Consider the following 24,510-nt stretch of genomic DNA (forward strand, 5'->3'; position numbering starts at 1 on the left):
AAGTGCTCGGCTCCCCACCTGCAGGGGAATCGCTTCACAGGTGGTGAAGCAGGTCTGCAGGTGTCTATCTTTCTCTGTCTTCCCCCTCTCTGTCTTTCCCTCCTCTCTCCATTTCACTCTGTCCTATCCAGTAATAATAACTACAACAATAAAACAACAAGGGCAACAAAAGGGAATAACAAAAAAACAAAAAGGGGAGTCAGGAGGTAGCACAGTGGGTTAAGTGCACATGACGCAAAGCACAAGGCCAGCATAAGGATCCCAGTTTGAGCCCCCGGCTCCCCATCTGCAAGGAGGTCGCTTCACAAGTGGTGAAGCAGGTCTGCAGATCTTTCTCTCCTCCTCTCTGTCTTCCCCTCTTCTCTCCATTTCTCTCTGTCCTATCCAACAACAACAACAGCTATGACAATAATAACAACTACAACAAGCACAACAACAAGGGCAACAAAATGGGAAAAATAGCCTCCAGGTGCAGTAGATTCGTAATGCAGGTACTGAGCCCCAGCAATAACCCTGGAGGCAAAAAATAAATAAATAAGTAAATAAATAAAAAATAAAAAAAAACACAATTCCCAATACCAGAACTCTGTATTCCATCCCCTCCCCTGATAGCTTTCCTATTCTTTAACCATCTGGGAGTATGGACCCAAGGTCACTGTAGGATGCAAAAAGTGGAAGGTCCGGTTTCTGTAATTGCTTCCCTGCTGAACATGGGTGTTGACAGGTTGATCCATACTCCCAGCCTGCCTCTCTCTTTCCCTAGTAAGGTGGGACTCTGGGGAAGTAGAGCTCCAGGACACTTTAGTCAGGTTGTCTGTCCAGGGAAGTCTGGTCGGCATCCTGCTAGGATCTGGAACCTGGTGGCCGAAAAGAGAGTTAACATACAAGGCCAAATTGTTGACCAATCATGAACTTAAAGGCTGGAATAGTGCAGACGAAGAGTTGTGTGTGTGGGGGGGTCCTCCACTTTGTAGATAGTTAGTAGGCATATTTTAGTTATATTCCAAAGGGCCTGTGGCTATACTAGTGTTTTTTGTTTTGTTTTGTTTTCCCTGAGTCTGAAATCTGATATACAGGTAGATCCAAGTTAGATGATGTCATGGCTGGAAAAGGACCAGGAAACTGGATCAGGGAAGAGAGTAGCTCCCTAATATGGGAAAGGGGTGTAAATATTGTTGACTGTAAACTCCATAGATTTGATGTGAGCTAGGGCCAATATTCAGCTTAGGAGTCTATGTGACCTCTACATCCCTGTAGATCTGAGCTCACATTCTGTGGTCATGAGTAGGAACATTCCGAGCTGCCCAGTATCGACCCATCTTCCTCAGGTTTAGCATTGAGTATGTTGTCCATCCTCCTTTTGGAGAATGGAACATTCTTTACCGTTGTTGATCCAAGTTGAGGATAAGGTCCTATGGGGGCCCACAAAGGGCTCTATTTTGTTGTGCCTGATAGAAATGACCAGTAACAATGGAGAGAGGGATTTATTCAAGGTCTAGGCCTATCGTGTCTTTTTGGGAATCTCAGGATTGTCCGAATAGGGCCCCAGCTGATGGGGTGGCCTGATAGTGACCAAAGAGTCATCATTAAAGTATGCCTGTCTCTTGCCTTTATTCAGCTTCTGCAGTCCTCTTGTAAGCACTTTAACCAGCCATCTATACTTTCTTTTTTTTAAAGTAATTAATTAATTAATTCCCTTTTGTTGCCCTTGCTATTTTACTGTTGTAGTTATTATTGTTGTTGTTATTGATGTTGTTGTTGTTGGCTAGGACAGAGAGAAATGGAGAGAGGAGGGGAAAACAGAGAGGGGAGAGAAAGACAGACACCTGCAGACCTGCTTCACCACTTGTGAAGTGAAGCCCCTGCAGGTGGGGAGCCGGGGGCTTGAACCAGGATCCTTCTGCTGGTCCTTGCACTTTGCGCCACCTGCTCTTAATGTTTTTTGTTTTTTAACCAAAGTACTGCTCAGCTCTGGCTTATGGTGTTGGGTATTGAACCTGGGACTTGGGAGCTTCAGGCATGAGAATCTGTTTGCATAACCATCATACTATCTATGCCTCCACCCACCACCCCAGCTTTGCCCTATACTTTCTTTTAAGAGAAGAAACAAGATAACATTCACAAACATAAGGGGCTGGGAGGTAGCGCAGTGGATTAAGCACACATGGTGCCAAGTGCAAGGACTGGCTTTGTAGAGCAGGGCCATAGAGCAGTGGATTTGTTGTGCAGGCACCAAGTCCCAGCAATAACCCTGGAGGCAAAAAATAAAATAAAATAAAAATTTTAAAAGTCTATTTAAAAGAAGGAGTCCAGCACTGTATCTACTGTGTACTTCCCAGGCTACTAGATGATGGATTTTATGTTTGTGAGTTTTTTATTTTTGCCTCCAGGGTTATTTCTGGGGCTTGGTGTCTGCACTACGAATCCACTGCTCCTGGAGGATTTTTTTTTCCCTTTTGTTGCCCTTGTTGTTTATTATTGCTGTTATTGTTGTTGTGGTTGGATAGGAGAGAGAGAAATCAAGAGAGGAGGGGAGACAGAGAGGAGAGAAAAACAGACACCTGTTTCACCACTTGTGAAGCGACCCCCCTGCAGGTGGGGAGCCGGGGGCTTGAACCAGGATCCTAATGTCGGATCTTGCGCTTTGTGCCACGTGTGCTTCATCTGCTACGCTACCACCCGACCCCCAAAGTGCTTTTTTAAAAAACACATATATATATATTTAGGTAGAGACAGAAAGGGAGGGGGAAGAAGAGAGAGAGAGAGGAGAGAGAGAATATGGCATTGCTACTCCTTTGATGCAGTGGGGACGAGGCTCAAATCTGGGTCATACACAAAGCAAAAAAGCACAGTATCCAGGCAAGCTCTTTTGCCAGCCCTCTTTCTTTTAATAGCCGTCCTACCGTGTGTGAAGGTGTAGCTCATTGTAGTTTTGATTTTCATTTCCCTAAGGACTATTGATGCTGCACATCTTTTCATGGGCTTGCTGGTCATTTGTATGTGTTTAGAGGACAGTCTACTCAAATCCTTTGTTAATTATTTAGTAGGTTGTCTTTTTGGTATTGAGTTGTATATATTTTCTATGTATTTTGACATAAATATTTTTTGGTTTGTCAGGAGTCGGGTGTTAGCTCAGCGGGTTAAGCGCAGGTGGCAACAAAGCAGAAGGACCAGCGTAAGGATCTGGGTTCCAGCCCCCGGCTCTCCACCTGCACAGAGGGTGAGGGAGTCGCTTCACAAGTGGTGAAGCAGGTCTGCAGGTGTCTATTTTTTTGTCCCCCTCCTCTCTCCATTTCTCTCTGTCCTATCCAAAATGATGACATCAGTAACAACAATAACTACAACAACAGTAAAACAACAAGGGCAACAAAAGGGAATAAATGAACATTAAAACAAAACTGAAAACTTGACCATTGTATCTCATTTGAACAATTAGCCAGTGGGTGGCAGGCACTCAAGCTGTTCATTGATTAGCTGAAACTGCATCTAAAAGTGAAATAGAACACAAAAGATACAATAAAAAATAAATAAATAAAAAATGTAAAAATATTTTGTGTCGTCTTTTCCCTTTCCATGATACATAAAAGTTCTTAAATTTTGATGTTTAGTTTAGCTATGTATTCTTGCTTTACTTGTGCTTCAGTGTTATATTTAAGAAAATGTTACCCAACAAGGGCAACAAAAGGGAATAAATAAATAAAATAAATATTTAAAAATATATATATATAAAAAATAAATAAAATAAAATGTTACCTAGTTCTACACCTATATTTTATTCTAAGAGTTACAAAGATTTGCACCTATATTTTATTTTAAGAGTTTAATAGTTTCCATTCTTACATTTAGATCTTAAATCCACTGAATTAAAAAAATTATTTATTTATTTATTTGATAGAGACAAAGAGAAATCAAGAGGGAAGGGGAAGATAGAGAGACACCTGCAGTACTGTTTCATTACCCATGAAGCTTCCCTCTTGCAAGTGCAGACTTGGGGCTTGAACCTGGTCCTTGTACACTATAACATCTGTACTCAACCAGGTGTGCTACATCCCATCCCTCTAGATGCATTTAAAATTAATATTTGTACATTACTTGAGGTAGGGTTTCAATTTTATTCTTCACTTAAAATTCTCTGTAGTACCAGGGAGTGAACCCAACAGCTTGTACTTAACTTTAATTTGTTTTGTTTGTATTTGTTTATAATTTTTTAATTATTATTTTTAAATCCGAGAGCTCAGAGCCTCAGGCATAAAAGTCATTTTAATAGCTATTATGCTGTCTTCTCAGCCCTTCTAGCCTAATTTTATATTCTTTTTAAAAATATTTATCTATTTTCCCTTTTCTTGCCCTTGTTTTTCATTGTTGTTGTAGTTCTTATTGTTGTTGTTGTTGATGTTGTCGTTGTTAGATAGGACAGAGAGAAATGGAGAGAGGAGGGGAAGACAGAGAGGGGGAGAGAAAGATAGACACCTGCAGACCTGCTTCACCGCCTGTGAAGAGACTCCCCTGCAGGTGGGGAGCCTGGGGTTTGAACCAATATCTTTAAGCCGGTCCTTGAGCTTTGCGCCACCTGCGCTTAACCCGCTGTGCTACCGCCAGACTCCCAACTTTATATTCTTGACAGAGAAATGGGAGAGGAAAGAAGGAGAGACACAAAGAGAGTAGAGAGAAACCAAAACAATGCTCCCTCCTCCATGGAGTTCCTCTAGGGTCATTCATTTGTTCCCATGTGGTGCTGGGGCTTGAATCCAGAGCCTACACACTGCAATACATGGATGAACTATCTCCTATCCCTCCCCCTCCCCAACACACACATTTTCATTCTTTTGTAAGTAGATATACAGCAACATTTGTTGAAAAGACCATTCTTTCACCATTGAATTATCTTGGTACCCGTGTCAAAATTCAAATGCATTTATGTTTATTTCTTTATCTTGATTCTGTCCCACTCCTCTATGTGTTTTTCTGTCAACACAATATTAATGTTTGAATTATTGTACTTTATTATAAATCTTGAAGTTGGAAAGTGTGACATCGAAATTCATTCTTTTTCAAGATTGTTTAGGCTATTGAGCATCCCTTACAATTTCATATAAATTTTAAGGAAAAATTGTTCATTTCTGCAAAGAGAACAGTTGGAATTTTGCATCATAGCCATTGATCAATTTGGAGAGTATTGCTATCTTAATATAATGGCTTCCTATCCATGAACACAAAGTGTCTTTCCATTTCTTTAATTTCTTTGAATAACATTGGAATTAGGTGACAAGAAGACAGGACTGTCTATTATGAACCTGGGAGGAGGAGATGGCCCCAAACTGGTGCATGGGGTAGAATTTGAATCCAGCAGTTACTAAGCTGAAGTCAGAGTGTGAAAAGGACAAGTCTCGGGGGCCAGGTGGTGGCGCACCTGGTTAAGCGCACACACTACAGTGCGCAAGGAACCAGGTTCAAGCCCCTGGTCCCCACCTGCAGGGGGAAAGCTTCATGTGTGGTGAAGCAGGGCTGCAGGTGTCTCTCTGTCTCTCTCCCTCTTTATCGCCCCTTCCCTTCAATTTCTCTCTGTCTCTATCTAATAAAAAAATTAATTAATTAATTAAAAAAAAAGGACAAGTCTCAGGGATTCAAAGTGTGCTGGTCTTGCTTTCTTGAAACAATATAGGGAATAGTAAGGACCCACTATGGACTTGGTTGTAGGAGGAAGTTTGAGGAGCCATTGTTCTAGAGATAAAAGATTCGGGGACTTCTGACCCCTCTCCAACTGCCTGACAGGACTTGGAGGTCGGGAAGGTGATCTGAGTTAATACACTCTGGTCCTGATTGCAGGTTTGATGACAATGAAGTAAGTTTTCTCTCATGCAAAAGCTGATGTAGCAGAATTTGACTTTCTTTTCTTTTTAAAATTTTTTTCATATTATCTTTATTTATTTATTGGCTAGAGACAGCCAGAAGTCAAGAGGGAAAGAGAGACAGAGAGGGAAAGAGAGAGACACCTGCAGCCCTGCTTCACCACTTGCAAAGTTTTCCCCCTGTAGGTGGGGACCAGGGGTTCGAACCTGGGTCCTTGTGCATTGTAACATGTGTGCTCAACCAGGTGTGCCACCTCTCAGCCCCTCTTTTTTAATTTTTAATTTTTTTTAATTTGCTTTTTTTTCTCCTTTTGTTGCCCCCCCCCTTTTTTAAATTGTTGTTGTAGTTATTATTGTTATTGCTGTTGTCATTGTTGGGTAGGACAGAGAGAAATGGAGAGAGAAGGGGAAGACAGGGGAGAGAAATGCAGACACCTGCAGACCTGCTTCACGGCTTGTGAAGTGACCCCCCTGCAGGTGGGGAGCCAGGGGTTCCAACCAGTATCCTTACGCTGGTCCTTGCACTTGGTGCCATGTGTGCTTAACTGGCTGCGCTACTGCCTGACCCCCCAAATTTGACTTTCAGGCTCTGATTCAGCCTCAACATTATACAGTTTTAGATGTATAAGACTTGTACTTCCTTAAATTTACTCCTAAGCATTTTGTACTTTTTGATACTATTGTGGATGGTTTTAAAAATTTCCTTTAAAATTATTTTATTTTATCTGTTTATTGGATAAAGAGAAAGAAATCAAGAGGGAAAGAGGAGATGTGGAGAGAGAAAGACAGCTGCAGTGCTGCTTCACTGATCACGAAGCTTCCCCCCTGCAGATAGGGACTTGGGGCTTGAACCCAGGTTCTTTTTTTTTTTGATATTTTAAAAAATATTTTATTTATTTATATTTTTGAGAGAGATGCACAGAGAGAAAGACACATGAGAAACACCAGAGCACTGCTCAGCTCTGGCTTATGGTGGTGCGAGGGGATTGAACCTGGGATTTTGGAGCCTCAGGCATCAGAGTTTCTTTGCATAACCATTATGCTATCTACCCCCTCCTGAACCCAGGTTCTTGTGCATTCAACCACATGTGGCACTGGCCACTAATTTCCTTTTTTGATTGTTCGTGATTAATGTAATGAAATAAAACTGTTGTTTATTATTGATCAAGCAACTTTTCTGACCTCATATATTAGCACTGATGTTTTTTTGGGGGGTCTGTGTACTAACTACATACGGTGTTCTTATATAAGATCATGTCACCTATAAAAAGATATCACTTTATGTATTTTTTTTCAGTCTGGATGCCCCCCCCCAACACACACCTAGTTTCTGTAGCTAGAACTTTTAGTATGTGTTGAATGGAAGAGGCAGAAGTGGACTTCCTTGTCTGCTTCCTGACTATAATGGGAAAAGCCCCAGTCAAAAGATAACATTGGTAAGGGGTTTGTCCATAGATGTCCTTAACAAATATGGAAGAAGATGGCCTTCTGTTCCTAATTGGCTGAATTAAAAAAAAAAATCATTTCTTTATTGGGGAATTAATGTTTTACATTCAATAGTAAATACAATAGTTTGTACATGCATAACATTCCCCAGTTTCCCATATAACACTACAAGCCCCACTAGGTCCTCTGTCATCCTTCTTGGACCTGTATTCTCCCCACCCACCCACCCCAGAGTCTTTTACTTTGTTACGATTCACTATTTATTTATTTATTTATTTATTTATTTCCTTTTGTTGCTCTTGTTGTTTTATTATTGTAGTTATTATTGTTGTTGTTATTGATGTTGTCGTTGTTGGATAGGACAGAGAGAAATGGAGAGAGGAGGGGAAGACAAAGTGGGGGAGAAAAAGATAGACACCTGCAGACCTGCTTTACCGCCTGTGAAGTTACTTCCCTGCAGGCGGGGAGCCTGGGGCTAGAACCAGGATGATCCTTATGCCGGTCCTTGCGCTTTGTGCCATGTTCACTTAACCCACTGCGCTACCGCCCAACTCCCTAGATTTTATTTTACTTTATTTGTTTATTTAAATTTATTTATTGGGGAATTAATGTTTTACATTCAACAGTAAATACAATAGTATTTTATTATTATTATTAATGAGAAAGACAGAAGGAGAGAGAGAAAGAACCAGAAAGAGACATCACTCTGGTACATGAACTGCCAGGGACTGAATTCAGGACCTAATGCTTGAGAGTCCAATGCTCTATCCTCTGCACCACCTCCTGGTCCACTGAATATTTTTCTTTTTAAAGTTTTTTTTTAATATTTATTTTATTTATTTATTCCCTTTTGTTGCCCTTGTTGTTTTTTATTGTTGTAGTTATTATTGTTGTTGTCGTTGTTGGATAGGACAGAGAGAAATGGAGAGAGGGAGGGGAAGACAGAGAGGAGGAGAGAAAGATAGACACCTGCAGACCTGCTTCACCGCCTGTGAAGCGACTCCCCTGCAGGTGGGGAGCCGGGGTTCGAACCGGGATCCTTATGCCGGTCCTTGTGCTTTGCACCACCTGCTAAGCCCGTTGTACTACAGCCCGACTCCCTGAATATTTTTCTTATCAGTTTTTTTTTAAATAGTTTTCTTATCAATTCCTTTTCTTATGAAAAGGAATTGCCATTAATCCTTCAATAAAGAAATTTTTAAAAAGGGAGTTGGATTTTTTTGCCACTGATTTTTTTTTTTAATCTCTGTTACATAGGTTCTCCCTTCCCCATGTTCTATTATTATGGTACTGTGTACATGATAAATATTCAGTAAATATTTATTGAATTATTGATTTAAATACCATTGTCCCAACAACAATAGAGAGCTACTGCTGCATATTCTAGTTGTATGCTTCGGCATTGTTAACTTGTTGGCATTGTTAATAAAGTGGATTGTCCCAATCCACTTTTTTTTTTTCTCTCTCCTAGCAGTCTTGGGGCCTAGGTGTTTAGATTTCCTCAGGTAAAATCAGAGCTGACAGCTCTACAGCAATCCTATGACCTTGATCTCTTTTAATATTTGGGCTAGATAAGCCAGGCAGTAGATCTGTCTTTGCCTTCTAAATGTTCAGGTCTAAAATGTTAATGTCAAATCCTAAATGCACCGTGCATGAGAACAGTACAAAGAGTTAATTCCCAGAAGCCATTCCTATTAATCTTGGTGTCTGGATAAAAACTAAATTTGGGACCTCAATTACCTGATGGAGTCCCATGTAGACTTCACCGGCAGTAATATTGATGAGGATAGCAATCATTTCTCCCACTTGGAGACCCAATTGCAATCCCATCCTAAGCAATCTGTCCTTCAAGTGCATTTGGAAGTGGGCATTATTTTTCTCTTTTCTTCTGTTGTAGAGAGAATCTTTGGTTCCTGAATCTTTAACTCTTTCTATTCTGCACCACAGCCCTGCTTCACTGAAGAAGGTAAACAGCCCCACTAACATTTGAATTGTCTTTCACAGTTTTGGAAGCACTTGAATATTATTTTGTCTCAATCAGTCACCATCATTGCTAGATAAGTAGTTCTGGCCACAAGATTCAAAAGTGTGTCATCTGCCTACTTTATTTAGCTAGTGAAGGGCTGACAGATGGAACTCAGAAGCATGTCTGGCTTATGTGCTTGTTTTACTAGACTGATAGGCCACAGAGAGTTACATTAAACAGGTTCAAATGCTTTCAATGGGTCAGAGACAGGAAAGACTTCTCTTTGGTTCAGTAACTTGTGGGAGTGATGAAGTACAAAGTCTGGTTGAAAGCTTGTGTGGGAGGACAGAGAAGGATTGTGAAGAGAGAACCAGTATGGGCACTTTTAGCCGATGGAAAGATAGAGCCATTGAAAACCAAAACCTTCACCTCTCAAGCTGTGGTTTATAGCACAGAACTCTACTTACCTGTAGTTCTCTGTGCTAACTCTGGCATAGTTTTTTGATTCCAAACTACCTGGAACACATCTGGTCACCTCTCTGGATGGTGAGCATATATGTGGTCAGAGAGTGTGAATTCCTTTAAGTTGTTGTCTAAACAAAATGAAACAATGGAAACAAATCTTCAGGGAACAAAAACAAAACCAAAAAAAAAAAAAAAACAACAATGGAAACAAATCCTCAGGAAAATCCAGGCAACCAGTGGTGGTAAAGCCCATCACCTAAGAAAAGATGAGACACCTGCTCCTTACTTGTCCACTTCACTAGGACCAGCTGGTAACCATTACCCCATCTGAGAAAGAGAAGTCAGCGTCTTGGTGAAAGAGCATCTCACTGTGGTTTTACCTTGAGTTTCCTTATTTATTTATATATTTGTTTTTTGCCTCCAGAGTTATTGCTGGGACTCAGTGCTGGCACTATGAATCCACTGCTCCTGGCAACCATTTTTTTCCCCATTGGATAGGAGATAGAGAAATTGGGAATGGAGGGGAGCATAGAAAGGGAGAGAGGTTGTGTTTACTATCAAATGTAAAACATTAATTCCCCAATAAAGAAATTAAAAAAAAAAGAAAGGAGGAGAGGGGTGGGGGCTTATGGTTATGCAATGAGACTCTCATGCCTGAGGCTCCAAAGTCCCAGGTTTAATCCCCCCACACCATCATAAACCAGAGCTGAACAGTGCTCTGGTAATAGATATAAAGAGAGAGAGAGAGAGAGAGAGGAAAGAGAGAGGAGAGAAAGACACCTGCAGATCTGCTTCACTGCTTGTTAGGTCAAATGACCCCCATTCAGGTGGGGAGCCAGGGGCTCCAACCGGGATCCTTGTGCCATGTACTATGTTTGCTTAACCCTGTGCACCTCCGCCCAGTTCCCCTTGCATTTCCTTATGACCAGTGAGTAGACCATCTCTTCACTGTTGGTCATTTGTATGAGAGATTCTGTCTACATAGATCCTTTGCCTATTTTTAAATTTGGTTTATTATTATTAATAAGATGTGAGAGTTCTTAGTATATTATATTCTGTATGTAAGTGTCTTATGATATAGATATGATTTATAAATATTTTCTTTCCTTCATTTATGTATTTTTTGCCTCCAGGGTTATCAAAGGGGCTGGGTGCCTGCACTAGGAATCCACTGCTCCCGGAGGCCATTTTTCCCATTTTGTTGCCCTTGTTGTAATTGTTATTGTTGTCATAGCTGTTGTTATTGGAGAGGACAGAGAGAAATCGAGAGAGGACGGGAAGACAGAGAGGGGGAGAGAATGATAGACACTTCCAGACCTGCTTCACTGCTTGCAAAGCGACTCCCCTGCAGATGGGGAGCTGGAGGCTCAAACCGGGATCCTCATGACAGCCCTTGCACTTTGCGCCAAGTGCGCTTAACCGGCTGCGCTACCGCCCAGCCCCCTCATTCATCTATTCTAATACAATGCTCACACCCCCCTTCTGTTCCCAAAAAACTGAGTATTAAGAGTGAAAGTAGAGTATTTAAAAATTCACCCACTCAGCCCTGGAGGTGGTACCATGAATAAAGCTTTGGATGCTAAGACACGAGGTCCCAAGTTTGATATCCCAGGCTTCACATGTGCCAGGGTGATACTTGGCTTCTTTTTCTCTCCCTTCTTTTTCATAAGTAAATAAATAAATCTTAAAAACAAAAATAGGGGTCGGGCTGTAGTGCAGTGGGTTAAGTGCATATGGCGCGAAACTCGAGGACCAGCGTAAAGATCCCAGTTCAAGCCCCCGGCTCCCCACTTGCAGGGGAGTCGCTTCACAGGTGGTGAAGCAGGTCTGCAGGTGTCTATCTATCTTCCCCCTTTCTCTGTCTCCCCCTCCTCTCTCCATTTCTCTCTGTCTTATCTAACAATGATGACATCAATAACAACAATAACTACAACAATAAAAAAACGGACAACAAAAGGTAAAATAAATAAAAAAACAAAAACAAAAATAACAACTCATTCTCTTTTGGGTATTTACCCAAAGGAATTGAACACAGAGTTGCAGATATCTGTACACTAATGTTCATAGCAGCAGTACCCATAGTAGGCAAAACAAACAAAAACAATTCAAATTCCTATCAGCATTTGAATAATCAAAATGCAATATATACATACAATATAATATTATTCTACAGTAGAATACATAGAATAGAATATTATTCAGCTTTTAAAAATGAACTTTCTGGGGAGTCGGGTGGAAGCGCAGCGGGTTAAGCGCACGTGGCAAAGCCCAAGGACCAGTGTAAGGATCCTGGTTCCAGCCCCCGGCTCCCACCTGCAGGGGAGACACTTCACAGTGGCAAAGCAGGTCTGCAGGTGTCTATCTTTCTCTCCCCCTCTCTGTCTTCCCCTCCTCTCTTCATTTCTTTCTGTCCTATCCAACAATGACGACATTGATAACAACAACAATAATAACTACAACAATAAAAAAACAAGGGCAACGAAAGGGAATAAATATTTTAAGAAAACGAACTTTCTGGCACATAGATCACCCTTAAAGATATGCTAAGATATGTGAAATAAGATAAATATGAGGGCAAATATCATATGATACCACTTATATGACATGCCCAGAGTAATCAGATCTATAGGGGTAGATAGCAAAATGATGGTTTCCAGGTACAAGTGCAGGGTAGATGAAAAGAAACTGGGAATTATTATTTGAGAAGTACAGAGTTCCAGTTTGGAAAGATGATAACAGTTCTAGAGACAAATGGTAGTGCTGCTTGTGGTTCAGTGTGAATTAACTGAATGTTAAAGAACTGTACATTTAAAATGGAGCTCATAGATAAAAGAGAGAAGATTGACTTCTAGAGGCAGGACTGGGGAAGTGGTGATTAAAGGATGGAGAAAATGAGCCCAGGGGGTCAAAATATACAAACTTATACAGTTACAAAGTAAATAAGTCATCTATGGAGATAGCACATGGGTTTAGTCAACAGACTTTCATGTCTGAGGTTGGAAGTTCCCAGAGTCAATGCCCAGCTCTATCATAAGCTACAGCCAAGTAGTGCTCTGGTAAATAAAACAAAAGAAAATAAATATACAAGTCAGCGATATATTAGCATAAAAGCTGTCACTTTACCATGTACATGACCCAGGTTTGAAAGCTGTCTCTACCACATTGAAGGAAGCTTTGGTGCTGTGGTCTTTTTTATTCTCTCTCTGCCTCTCTGTATCTATCTACAAGCAATAAAAATAAAACTAAAAAATTCTCATCATAAAGGGGCCAGGTGATCTCATCTGGTAGAGTGCAAATATTATCATGCACGAGGACCTGGGTTCAAGCCCCTGGTCCCTACCTGCTGGGGGGTAGCTTCCTGCTGTAAGTATTTCCCTGTCCCTCTCCATTTCTCTTTTGCCTTCTTGCAAAAATAAAGGGGGGGGAAATGGTTGCCAGACAGTGGACCTATGCAGGCACCTTCTTCTTCTAGCGTTTGCCCGGCTAGGGAGGATCGTCAGTTTCCCCAATGAATGGGTACTCACGGGATGCACCACGGGAAGGTCGATCCAACCAATCCCTATAGATTAAACCCTGGTGGTTAAAAAAAAAAAATACTATGGGGCCAAGTGGTGGCACACCTGGTTGAGTACACACATTGCAATGTGTAAGGACCCAGGTTTGAGCCCCCAGTTCCCACCTGCAGGGGGGAAAGCTTCACAAGTGGTGAAGCAGGGCTGCAGGTGTCTCTCTGTCTCTCTCCCTTTCTATTTCCTCCTACCCTTTCAATTTCTGGCTGTCTCTATCCAATAAATAAAGATAATAAAAAATTTAAAGATCTATTCATAAGAGGTGAAAAATCAGTAAGCATGAATAGTGACATACGGTAACTAGATTTACTGTGGCAAATAAATATATTTGCATATATAGAGAATTATTATGTTGCATATATGAAAATAACATGTAAAATGTCAATTGTATTTCAGTAGCCAATATGGTAAATTTTATGTAATACATTTTTTCTTTTAACCAAATGAAAGGAAGTGGGGAAGGAGCTGGGTGATAACTCTTTAGTAAAGTGGAGTTTTGCCATGCACAGGGCCCCAGGTTCAAACTGTGGCACTGGGGAAAGTTCCGTAAATAGTGGACCAGTACTGTGATATCTCTTTCTCTATATACATTCCCTTCCTCCCTCCTTCTCTTTCTCTCCTGAAATAGTGACCAAGTCAGCCAGGAAGCAGTGAAGTCATGCATTTAAGAACAGTAACAGGGAGTCAGGCGGTAGCACAGAAGGTTAAGCGCACGTGGCATAAAGCGCAAGGATTGGCCTAAGGATCCCGGTTCCAGCCCCCGGCTCCCCACCTGCAGGGGAGTGACTTCACAGGCGGTGAAGTAGGTCTGCAGGTGTCTTTCTCTCCTCCTCTCTGTCTTCCCCTTCTCTCTCCATTTCTCTTCCTATCTAACAACGACATCAATAACAACAAGAATAATAACACAACAACAATGAAAAACAACATGGGCAACAAAAGGGAAAATAAATACATATAAAAAATAAATTTAAAAAAATTTTTTTTGAAAAGGACATTAACCAAAACAAAATCTTAAAATTTTTTTTATTTTGTGGTCCAGGAGGTGGCACAGTGGCTAAGGCACTAGACTCTCAAGCATGAGGTCCTGAGTTCAATTCCTGGCAGCACATGTACCAGAGTGATGTCTGGTTCTTTCTCTCTCCTCTCCCCTATCTTTCTCATAAATAAATAAAATCTTAAAAAAAAAAAAAAAATTATTTTAAAAAAGGAGACATTAACAAAACCATAGGATAAGAGGGGTACAACTCCACACAACTCCCACCACCAGATCTCCATATCCCATCCCCTCCCCTGATAGCTTTCCTATTTTTTATCCCTCTGTGAGTATGGACCCAAGGTCATTGTGGGATACAGAAGGTGGAAGGTCTGGCTTCTGTAATTGCTTCCCTGATGAATATGGGCGTTGACAGGTCAATCCATACTCCCAGCCTGCCTCTCTCTTTACCTAGTAGGGTGGGGCTCTGGGGAAGCGGAGTTCCAGGACACATTGGTGGGGTCGTCTGTCCACGGAAGTCTGGTTGGCATCATGCTAGCATCTGAAACCTGGTGGCCGAAAAGAGAGTTAACATACAAAGCCAAACAAATTGTTGAACAATCATGGACCTAAAGGCTGGAATAGTGCAGATGAAGTGTTGGGGGGTGCTCCATTTTGCAGATAGCTAGTAGGCATATTTTAGTTATAAAAAAATTTAAAAAATTAAAAAAAAAAATAACACTAACCAAAACAAAATCTTACCCACAGTTCTGCCCAAGAAGAACGTCTCTCCTGTGTCTGACTGCTTGGGGCCACCCAAGGGGTCTTTTAAAGTCAATTTCAGCAGTGAAGTACTGAGGTTAGGGCTGACACTTGCCATGAAAGAGAATAAGTAAAGGGGTTGGGTGGTGGTGCACCTGGTTGAGTGCACATGTTACAGTGCATAAAGACCCAGGTTCAAGCCCCTGGTCCTCACCTGCAGAGGGAAACTTCCCAAGTGGTGAAGTAGGGCTTCAGCTCTCTCTCTCTCTCTCTCTCTCTAACATGTTAAAAATGTAACAGTCCTTTTCTCTTTTCTTTTTAAAAATAATTTATTTATTATTTACTCATGAAGAAGATAGGTGGTGAGAGAGAAAGAACCAGATGTCACACTAGTACATGTGCTGCCAGGGATTGAACTCGAGACCTCACACTTGAGGGTTCAATGCTCTATCCACTGCACCACCTCCTGGACCACCTCTTTCTCTATCATCCCCTTCCCTCTCAATTTCTGGCTGTCACTATCCAATAAATGAACATAATAAAACAATTTAAAAAGAGAATAAGTAGGTAGAACAAAACAAGAATGTAAATGACTTGATCTTGAGTTGGGAACTAGGGCCCTGGGGGAAGCAGTGGAGATTATTGGGAAAAGATCTGACTTTGAAGTCAGCTTTCCTGGGTTTGACTCCAGACTCTGTCATCATAAGACCTGGGGAAGGTTACCTTCTATCTCTGGTCCCTCTCTCCTCACCTGTAAAATGAATTTATGATAATCCCAGGTGAAGAGGCCTGGCTGAATGAGAAAATGTGCCATGTGATCCCTAATATCAAGGCCAGTCCCTGTGCTTAACTAGAAACGATGTAGAGGAAGACCTCCTCTATGTCCATCCTTGCTGTTTCTTTTTTCTTTTTTTTTATATTTTTTTCTTTTTATTTATAAAAGGGAAACACTGACAAAAACCATAGGATAAGCGGAGTACAACTCCACACAATTCCCACCACCAGAACTCCGTATCCCATCCCCTCCCCTGATAGCTTTCCTATTCTTTAATCCTCTGGGAGTATGGACCCAAGGTCATTGTGGGATGCAGAAGGTGGGATGCTGAACATGGGTATTGACAGGTCGATCCATACTCCCAGCCTGCCTCTCTTTCCCTAGTGGGGGGCGGGGCTCTGGGGAAGCAGTACCCCTTGCTTGTTTCTATGAACTCAGGCAAGATCTTTGTTCTCTATGAACCTCAAATTCGCCATCTGCAAACCAGGAAGAATAACACCTGTCCCTTGAAAACACTGTTTCAAGTTGTCAGGTTGATCAGAAAGCGTTCTGTAAGTGGAACAGGCTTATGTAAAAGTAAAATGAAGATGAAAAAAGATAAATACTTGGCATATCGGTGAACTGTTAACCCAGGGTGTTGTTGTTAATTAAAAATGATCTTGCAGATATGCAGCTATTAACTTTGATAAGTGTGAAGACTATGTTGAAACAAACAACACCATTTATGAGAGATACAATATTTACAAAGTTATATGTATAGAAGGGTCAGAACATTGCAGAAGGGTGTATAAATGGAGGAAAAGACTAGAACTAATCCCAGGGGGAAAAATGTGATTATGGTGTAGAGCCATAGGGAGGATTATGGGTAATTGAAACACATTCCTTTAAAGTTGTCTTTAGGGACTCGGGTGGTAGCGCAGCGGGTTAAGCACACATGGTGCAAAGTGTAAGGACTGGTGAAAGGATCCCGGTTAGAGCCCCTGGCTCCCCACCTGCAGGGGAGTCGCTTCACAGGCATTGAAGCAGGTCTGCAGGTGTCTATCTTTCTCTCCCCCTCTCTGTCTTCCCCTCCTCTCTCCATTTCTCTCTGTCCTATCAAACAATGACGACATCAATAACAAAAAATCATAACTACATCAACTATAAAAACAAAAAGAGCAACAAAAAGGAAATACATAAATATTTTAAAAATAGTTATCTTTAAGTTTTTTTCATAGTAAGAAATTTATTTATTTATTTACTTTATTTATTACCAGAGAACTGCTCTGCTTTGACTTATGGTGGTACTGGGAATTGAACCTGGGACCTTTGGTGTCTCAGGCATAAGATTATTTTTTATAGTGATCCAGGAGGTGGCATAGTGCATAAAGCATTGGACTCTCAAGCATGAGGTCCCAAGTTCAGTCCCTGGCAGCACATGTACCAGAGTGATGTCTGGTTCTTTCTTTTTCTCTACCTATCTTCTTCATGAATAAATAAATAAAATCGTAAAAAAAATAATTAAAATTATTTTTGCATAGCCATTATGCTATATTCCCCAGTACTGAGAATATGATCTTTTGAAAATGGATGGGGTAGGGGACTATTTAAGGACAGACTATATTTGAATTCTGGCCTTAGGTCTACTGGCTTTGTTGGACACTGGAAAAAGAACCACACTGTCATCGTTGCAGAAGCCTAGCTCTGCCTTTTCTGCTTGCTGGCATGCACCTCCCCTCCCGACCTCACCATCCACCACTCACAGACACTCGGTGAAGGACTGGCCAGGTGTCACCTTCCCCAACCATCTCTGCTGAAGTCACATGCTTCCTGGAGCCAAGTTCTGGTCTAGAGATACAATATTGGGCCACCCATTCCTTCCCACAACCCCCACCTCAACACACACAGTTGTGGGAAGAATAGACTGGGGTAGGTGACCTAGTGGTGATGCACCTGGTTAAGTGCACACATTACTATACACAAGGACTCAGGTTCAAGCCCCTAGTCCCATCTACAGAGGGGGAGTTTAAGGAGCAGTAAAGCAGTGCTACCAATGTCTTTCTTTCTCTCTTCCTATCTTCTCTTCCCTCTTTCAATTTCTCTCTGTCCTATCAAATTTAAAAAAAAAAAAAACAGTCACCTGAAGTGGTGAATTGACTATGCATAGAGCCCCAATGATAACTCTGGTGGCTAATAATAATAGTAGTAATAATAATAATAATAATAATGACTAAGAGAATAAGGGTGGGGGAGAGAGAATAATGGTTATGCAAACAGACTTTCTCATGCCTGTGGCTCCCAGGTCCCAAGTTCAATCCTAGTTGGGGATCATGGGAAGAAGAACAAAACCCACTAGACTCCAACTGACCAACATGGGTGTCCCCGCCCCTTTTCAAATGCACCATGTCTGAGTGTCGAGTACCCCAGTGGGGCAAGGTCCCATGCAGAGAACATTACAGAGAACCTACCACTGAAGCTCACTTCCTAATTGTTTTCTGTGGTAAAGAAACCCCTAACTGATTACTGGTAGCTTAGGTAGTTTCAAAAATAGAGTATATGGCATGTAGCTAAACTCTTATTTTAAAAAAGTTCACATATCAGAACTTCCACCTTCTGCACTCCATAATGATTCTGGGCCCATACTCCCAGAGGGATAAAGAATGGGAAAGATATCAGGGGAGGAGATGGGATATGGAGAGCTGGTGGTGGGAATTGTGTGGAGTTGTACCTCTCTTATCCTATGTTTTTTTTTTCTCCAGCTTCCTATCCTATGGTTTTTGTCAGTGTTTCCTTTTTATAAATAAAAATTTTTTTTTTTAAAGTTCATGTATTTGGAGGGTAAAATTGGGACCTCTGGCATGTATAATCTCAAGGTTCCAGGGCCACTTTTTCATTCGGGGGGAGAAAGAGAGAGAGAGAGAGAGAGACCATAGTACCTGAGCTTCCTCCAGTGCCACAGTGCCTCTGTGAAGCCAGTGTTCCAATCTGGGCTGTGTACATGGCAAGGTGCATGGCCTACCTACTCTGTGAGCTCTTTCTGGCCTTTTGCTTCTAATATATATATATTAGAAGCAAAATATATATATATTGCCTCCAGGGTTATCGGTGGGGCTTGGTGCCTGCACTAAGTCCACTCCTCCTGGAGGCCATTTTCCCCATTTTGTTGCCCTTATTGTGGTTGTTATTGTTATTATAGCTGTTGTTGTTGGATAGCACAGAGAAATTGAGAGAGGAGGGGAAGACAGGAGGAGAGAAAGATAGATACCTGCAGACCTGCTTCACCACTTGTGAAGCGACTCCCGTGAAGGTGGGGAGCCAGGGGCTCGAACTGGGGTCCTTATGCCAGTCCTTGTGCTTTGTGCCATGTGCACTTAACCCGCTGTGCTACTGCCCATCCCCCTATTTTAAGTATTTTTAAAAGTTAAAAAAAATTAGAACTTCTTGTTCTTCTAGTCTTGTCCTAATCCAACTGTCTCTTACCTTTCTTTTAATTATCTTTATTTATTGGGTGGAGACAGCCAGAAATTGAGAGGGAAGAGAGTAACAGAGAGGGAGAGAGAGATAAGAGATAACTGCAATATTGCTTTACCACTCGTGAAGTTTTCCCCCTGCAGGTGGCGCCCAGGGGCTCAAAGGTGGGTCCTTGCACACTGTAGCATGTGTGCTCAACCCCTGTGCCACCACCCAGTCCCGTTCCTCTGTAACTTTTGCTTCCAAATGTTCTGTCTGCATAGCCCTGAGTAAACACTGCTGCTTATTTTACATTTTAACCATGAACTCAGGCTTCGCTCCTTTACACCAGCCTCCATCTCCCTTTACCATCTCTAATAAAGTATATTGCTGTTTGTCTACAACTGTCACTTTAAGGAATTCACCTAAAGAGTCAACATGATAGCTCACCTTGATAATGCGCCTGCTTTGTCACATACATGATGCACGTTTAAACTGGGTCCCCAACACACTTTGCATCTGTAGTGGTTTTCCTTTTCTCTCTGTCTCTGTCTCTTTCTAGCTGAAAAAACTAGCTGGTAGCCATGGAGCCTTGGCAACTTGATGATAAATAAAAGGAAAGGAAGAAAGGGAGGAAGGGTAGGAGGATGAAGGGAGAAAGGAAGGAAGGAAGGAAGGAAGGCCCCTATAGTTTTTGTTTACCCAATATTATCTCTCACCCAGAGTTTCATCAGAAGAGGCAGCTCTTGTTTTTGTTGTATGTACCTTTCATTTCACACTATCTTAATTGACAGCACCCTCGCTCTGTTTCACAACTGTAATCAAACCTTCATGCACTGCTTAAAGTTTTATTCTACACCCAAGAAATAATTGCTTACACAGTCTAGACTTACATGCATATACACATGGTTCTCTTTCCAGCCAGTAGCATAGCTGCTTATGCTTGCTTTGATGTGATGCTTTTCTTTTTTTTTTTTTTTTTTTTTTGTTCCTTAGGATATATCCCCAGGAGGGGAATTGCAGGGTCATAGGGTAGGTCCATTTCTAGCCTTGTGAGAGTTCTCCAGACTGTTCTCCACAGAGGTTGGACCAATTGACATTCCCACCAGCAGTGCAGGAGGGTTCCTTTGACCCCACACCCTCTCCAGCATTTGCTGCTGTTACCTTTTCTGATGTGTGACATTCTAACAGGAGTGAAGTGATATCTCATTGTTGTCTTGATTTGCATTTCTCTGACAATCAGAGACTTGGAGCATTTTTTCATGTGTTTCTCGGCCTTTTGGATCTCTTCTGTGGTGAATATTCTGTCCAATTCCTCCCCCCATTTTTGGATGGGGTTATTTGTTGTCTTGTTGTTGAGTCTGGTAAGCTCTTTATATATGTTGGTTATTAAACTCTTATCTGATGTATGGCATGTAAAGATCTTCTCCCATTCTGTGAGGGGTCTCTTGATTTGGGTAGTGGTTTCTTTTGCTGTGAAGAAGCTTTTTAATTTGATGTAGTCCCATAGGTTTATACTTGCCTTAGTCTTCCTTGTAATTGGATTCGTTTCATTGAAAATGTCTTTAAAATTTATGCGGAAAAAAGTTCTTCCAATATTTTCCTCTAAATATCTGATAGTTTCTGGTCTAACATCCTAGTCCTTGATCCACTTGGAATTTACTTTTGTATTTGGTGAAATACAGTGATTCAGCTTCATTCTTCTGCATGTTTCAACCCATTGTTTCCAACACCATTTGTTGAAGAGACTCTGCTTTCCCCATGTAATAGTCTGGGCCCCTTTGTCAAAGATTAGATGTCCATAGGTGTGGGGCCTCATTTCTGGGCTCTCAATTCTATTCCACTGGTCAATGTGTCTGTTCATGTTTCAGTACCAAGCAGTTTTGATGACAATGGCCCTATAATATAGTTTGAGATCTGGCAGTGTGATGCCTCCGGTTCTGTTCTTTTTTCTCAAGATTGTTTTGGCAATTCTAGGTCTTTTCTGGTTCCAGATAAACATTTGTAGCATTTGTTCTATTCTCCTAAAAAATGTGCTTGGGATCTTGATGGGGATAGCATTAAATTTGTAGATGGCTCTGGGTAATATATTCATTTTGATGATGTTAATTCTTCCAACCCATGAGCATGGAATATCTTTCCACTTCTTTGTGTCTTTTTCAATTTCTTTGAGTAGTGACTCATAATTTTCAGTATACAAGTCTTTCACTTCTTTGGTTAGGTTTATTCCTAGATATTTTATTGTTTTTGTTGCTATAGAAAAAGGAACTGATTTCTGGATTTCAATTTCTTCTAACTTGGTGTTTGCATAGAGGAATGCCACTGACTTTTGAATGTTAATTTTATAGCCTGACATATTACTGTATTGCCTGATGATTTCCAAAAGCTTCTTGCTAGATTCCTTAGGTTTTTCCATGTATACTATCATGTCATCTGCAAATAAGGAGAGTTTGACTTCTTCTCTTCCAATCTGTATGCCTTTAATTCCTTGCTCCTGCCTGATTGCTATGGCAAGAACTTCCAACACTATGTTGAATAGTAATGGTGATAGTGGGCAGCCCTGTCTAGTACCTGATCTGAGGGGAAATGCTTCCAGTTTTTCACCACTGAGTATGATGTTGGCTGTAGGTTTGCTATATATAGACTCCACTATCTTCAGGAATTTTCCATCTATTCCTATTTTTTGTAGTGTTTTGATCATAAAGGGATGTTGTATTTTGTCAAATGCTTTCTCTGCATCTATTGATATGACCATGTGGTTTTTGGTCTTGCTTTTGTTGATGTGGTGGATCACATTGATTGATGTACATATATTAAACCAACCTTGCATGCCTGGGATAAACCCCACTTGGTCATGATGGACAATCTTTTTGATATACTGCTGTATCCGGTTGGCTAGAATTTTGTTCAATATTTTCGCATCTATGTTCATCAGAGATATTGGTCTGTAGTTTTCTTTTTTGGTTGTGTCCCTGTCTGCTTTTGGTATCAGGGTGATGTTGGCTTCATAGAAGCTGGCAGGGAGTCTTCAATCTTCTGGAAGACTTTTAAAAGTAGAGGTATTAGTTCTTCTTTGAAAGTTTTGTATAATTCATTTGTAAAACCATCTGGTCCAGGACTTTTATTTTTGGGAAGATTTTTGATAACTGTTTCAATTTCATTAGCTGTGATGGGCCTGTTCATGTTATCCACTTCCTCTTTACTTAGTTTTGGAAGTTGGTAGGTATCTAGGAAATCATTCATTTCTTCCAGGTTCTCTAACTTGGTGGCATATAGTTGTTCATAGAAGCCTCGCATGATATGTTGATGCTTTTCTTTGATCTGGAATTTCAAGTGGCTTTTCTGTTTTTCTTGCATTATTTGACTCCATTGTATTTTTCAATACAATTCCCCCTCCCCAACTTTTCAGCACTGTAGGTATTCTATTGTGTTTTCTTCCTCCTGAAGATTTATCTTCTAGAGACTTCTATCTGTCTGCTGCAATCTGGACAGCTATCACCCCAGAATATTTTCCTTCACTGATTGCCTGGGTTCAAGTCACAGTTTCTGTGGCTGGGGTTTACCATGTTTTGCCTTTGCTTTCTTGTTTTGATAGAGCACACTAGTAAACAACATCCTATGCAGAGGTGGGTGATGGGTAAAATTTCAAAATCTCTTATGTCTGAAAATGTATGTATTTTGTCTTTAAACTTGATAGATAATTGAGTTCGGGCACCAAATCTTAGGCTGGTAAATCAAATTGACTTAAAACTTTGAAGACACTTATCTATGGACCTTTATATAGAGTTTCCTATTGAAAACCCTGCCTAACTCTCATTCTTATCACTTTGTAAGGACCCTGACCTTTAGCAGAAGTGATTAGGGAACTCTACTTGTCCTTGTTGACCTATTAGTGTAGTGCTCAGGTGTGGGGCTTGCTTCATTCATTACTGTGAGGCCATATACTTTTCACCACTAAGAAATTTCGCTGTATTATTTCTTTGGTTTCTCCCTCCCTCCCTCTCTCTTCCAGTCTCTCCCTCCCCTATACCAGAAACTCCCCTTGCTGGATCCTATTTGATTCTCTGTATGCCAGAGAATTGGCTCGTTCCTCCCACCTCTTTGTCCTCATATTTTCAAATTATACAAGTCCATTTAAACATGAAATTATAATATCTTATATGAAAATGCATTTCTCGTTTAAATATAGCACATATATTGTTTCTAAAATAGTAATAATAGACATTTCTTTTTATATTTTTTCCAGGTACAAGGAGGGAGAGAGAGAGAGAGAAAGAGAGAGAGAGGAGAGACACCCTGACAATAGCTGTTTTGCCTCTGAATAAAACAAACACCACTGAAGGGCTTGAGAGATAGCATGATGGATATAAAAAAAAAAAAAGAAAGTGAGTTGGGCAGTAGCACTGCGGGTTAAGTGCAGGTGGCACAAGGACTGGCGGAAGGATCCCAGTTTGAGCCCCCAACTCCCCACCTACAGGGGACTCGCTTCACAGGTGTTGATGCAGGTCTGCAGGTGTCTATCTTTCTCTCCCACTCTCTGTCTTCCCCTCCTCTCTCCATTCTCTCTGTCTTATCTAACAACAACAACAATAATAATAACTACAACAATAAAACAACAAAGGCACAAAAGTGATAATAAATAAATAAATAAATATTAAAAAAAACTTTCATGTCTGAGTTCAGTCTCCAGTACCACCATAAGCCAGAGTTCAGCAGTGCTTTGGTAAAAGTAAATATAAGTAAATAAACAACAATAGTACAAATAAAGTCCATTGTAACGCATATTTTAAATTGATGAATGGGGTTGGGCTTGGAGAAGGCTCACCTGTTAAAGCATGTTGTACCATCTGTAAGGATCCAGGTTTGAGCTCCTGACCACAGCTTGGGAGCACTGTGAAAAGGGGAAGTTTCAAGAGCAGTGGAGCTGTGCTGGACTGTACAGTTCCACATTGATGCAAAGTAGGTGTCAGCACACACACACACACACACACACACACACACACACACACACACACCACTACCAAACTGATAACTCTTTTTCATGTCCATTTTAGATGGGAAAATAAAACCATAAACAGTGTGAGTAACTTGCCCACAGTTACACAGCTAAACAGTGGTATAAGCAGGAATCAAACCTAGCTCCCTTACTCTTAACCACAAGACCACACTTCCTCTCAAGAATAGTATTTTCTGGAAATGCTGTTAAAGGTTATGTGAAAGGGTTGCAGTGTTGATTACTGGCAGTTCAACAACTTGGAGGCGATTATTATATCTTT

The 24,510-nt window shown here is 41.0% G+C and overlaps 1 long non-coding RNA gene across 2 annotated transcripts in view; it reads right to left on the minus strand.

The window, feature by feature from the left end:
- LOC132541981 (uncharacterized) overlaps positions 1-24,224 on the minus strand; it is a 235,734-nt gene extending 211,510 nt beyond the window's left edge. The window contains exons 1-3 of one of the 2 annotated variants that reach the window (XR_009553099.1): positions 24,060-24,224; positions 15,690-15,781; positions 14,493-14,837 (exon numbers count right to left, since the gene is read on the minus strand). This is a non-coding gene — a long non-coding RNA (uncharacterized LOC132541981). Of the gene's footprint in view, positions 1-14,492; positions 14,838-15,689; positions 15,782-24,059 lie in introns of those variants that run through there. The other variant, XR_009553100.1, reaches the window with a different exon arrangement.
- Between the last annotated feature and the right edge of the window lie 286 nt (positions 24,225-24,510).

The sequence above is a fragment of the Erinaceus europaeus genome, chromosome 12 (genome assembly GCF_950295315.1).
Source record: "Erinaceus europaeus chromosome 12, mEriEur2.1, whole genome shotgun sequence".
NCBI lineage: Eukaryota > Metazoa > Chordata > Mammalia > Eulipotyphla > Erinaceidae > Erinaceus > Erinaceus europaeus.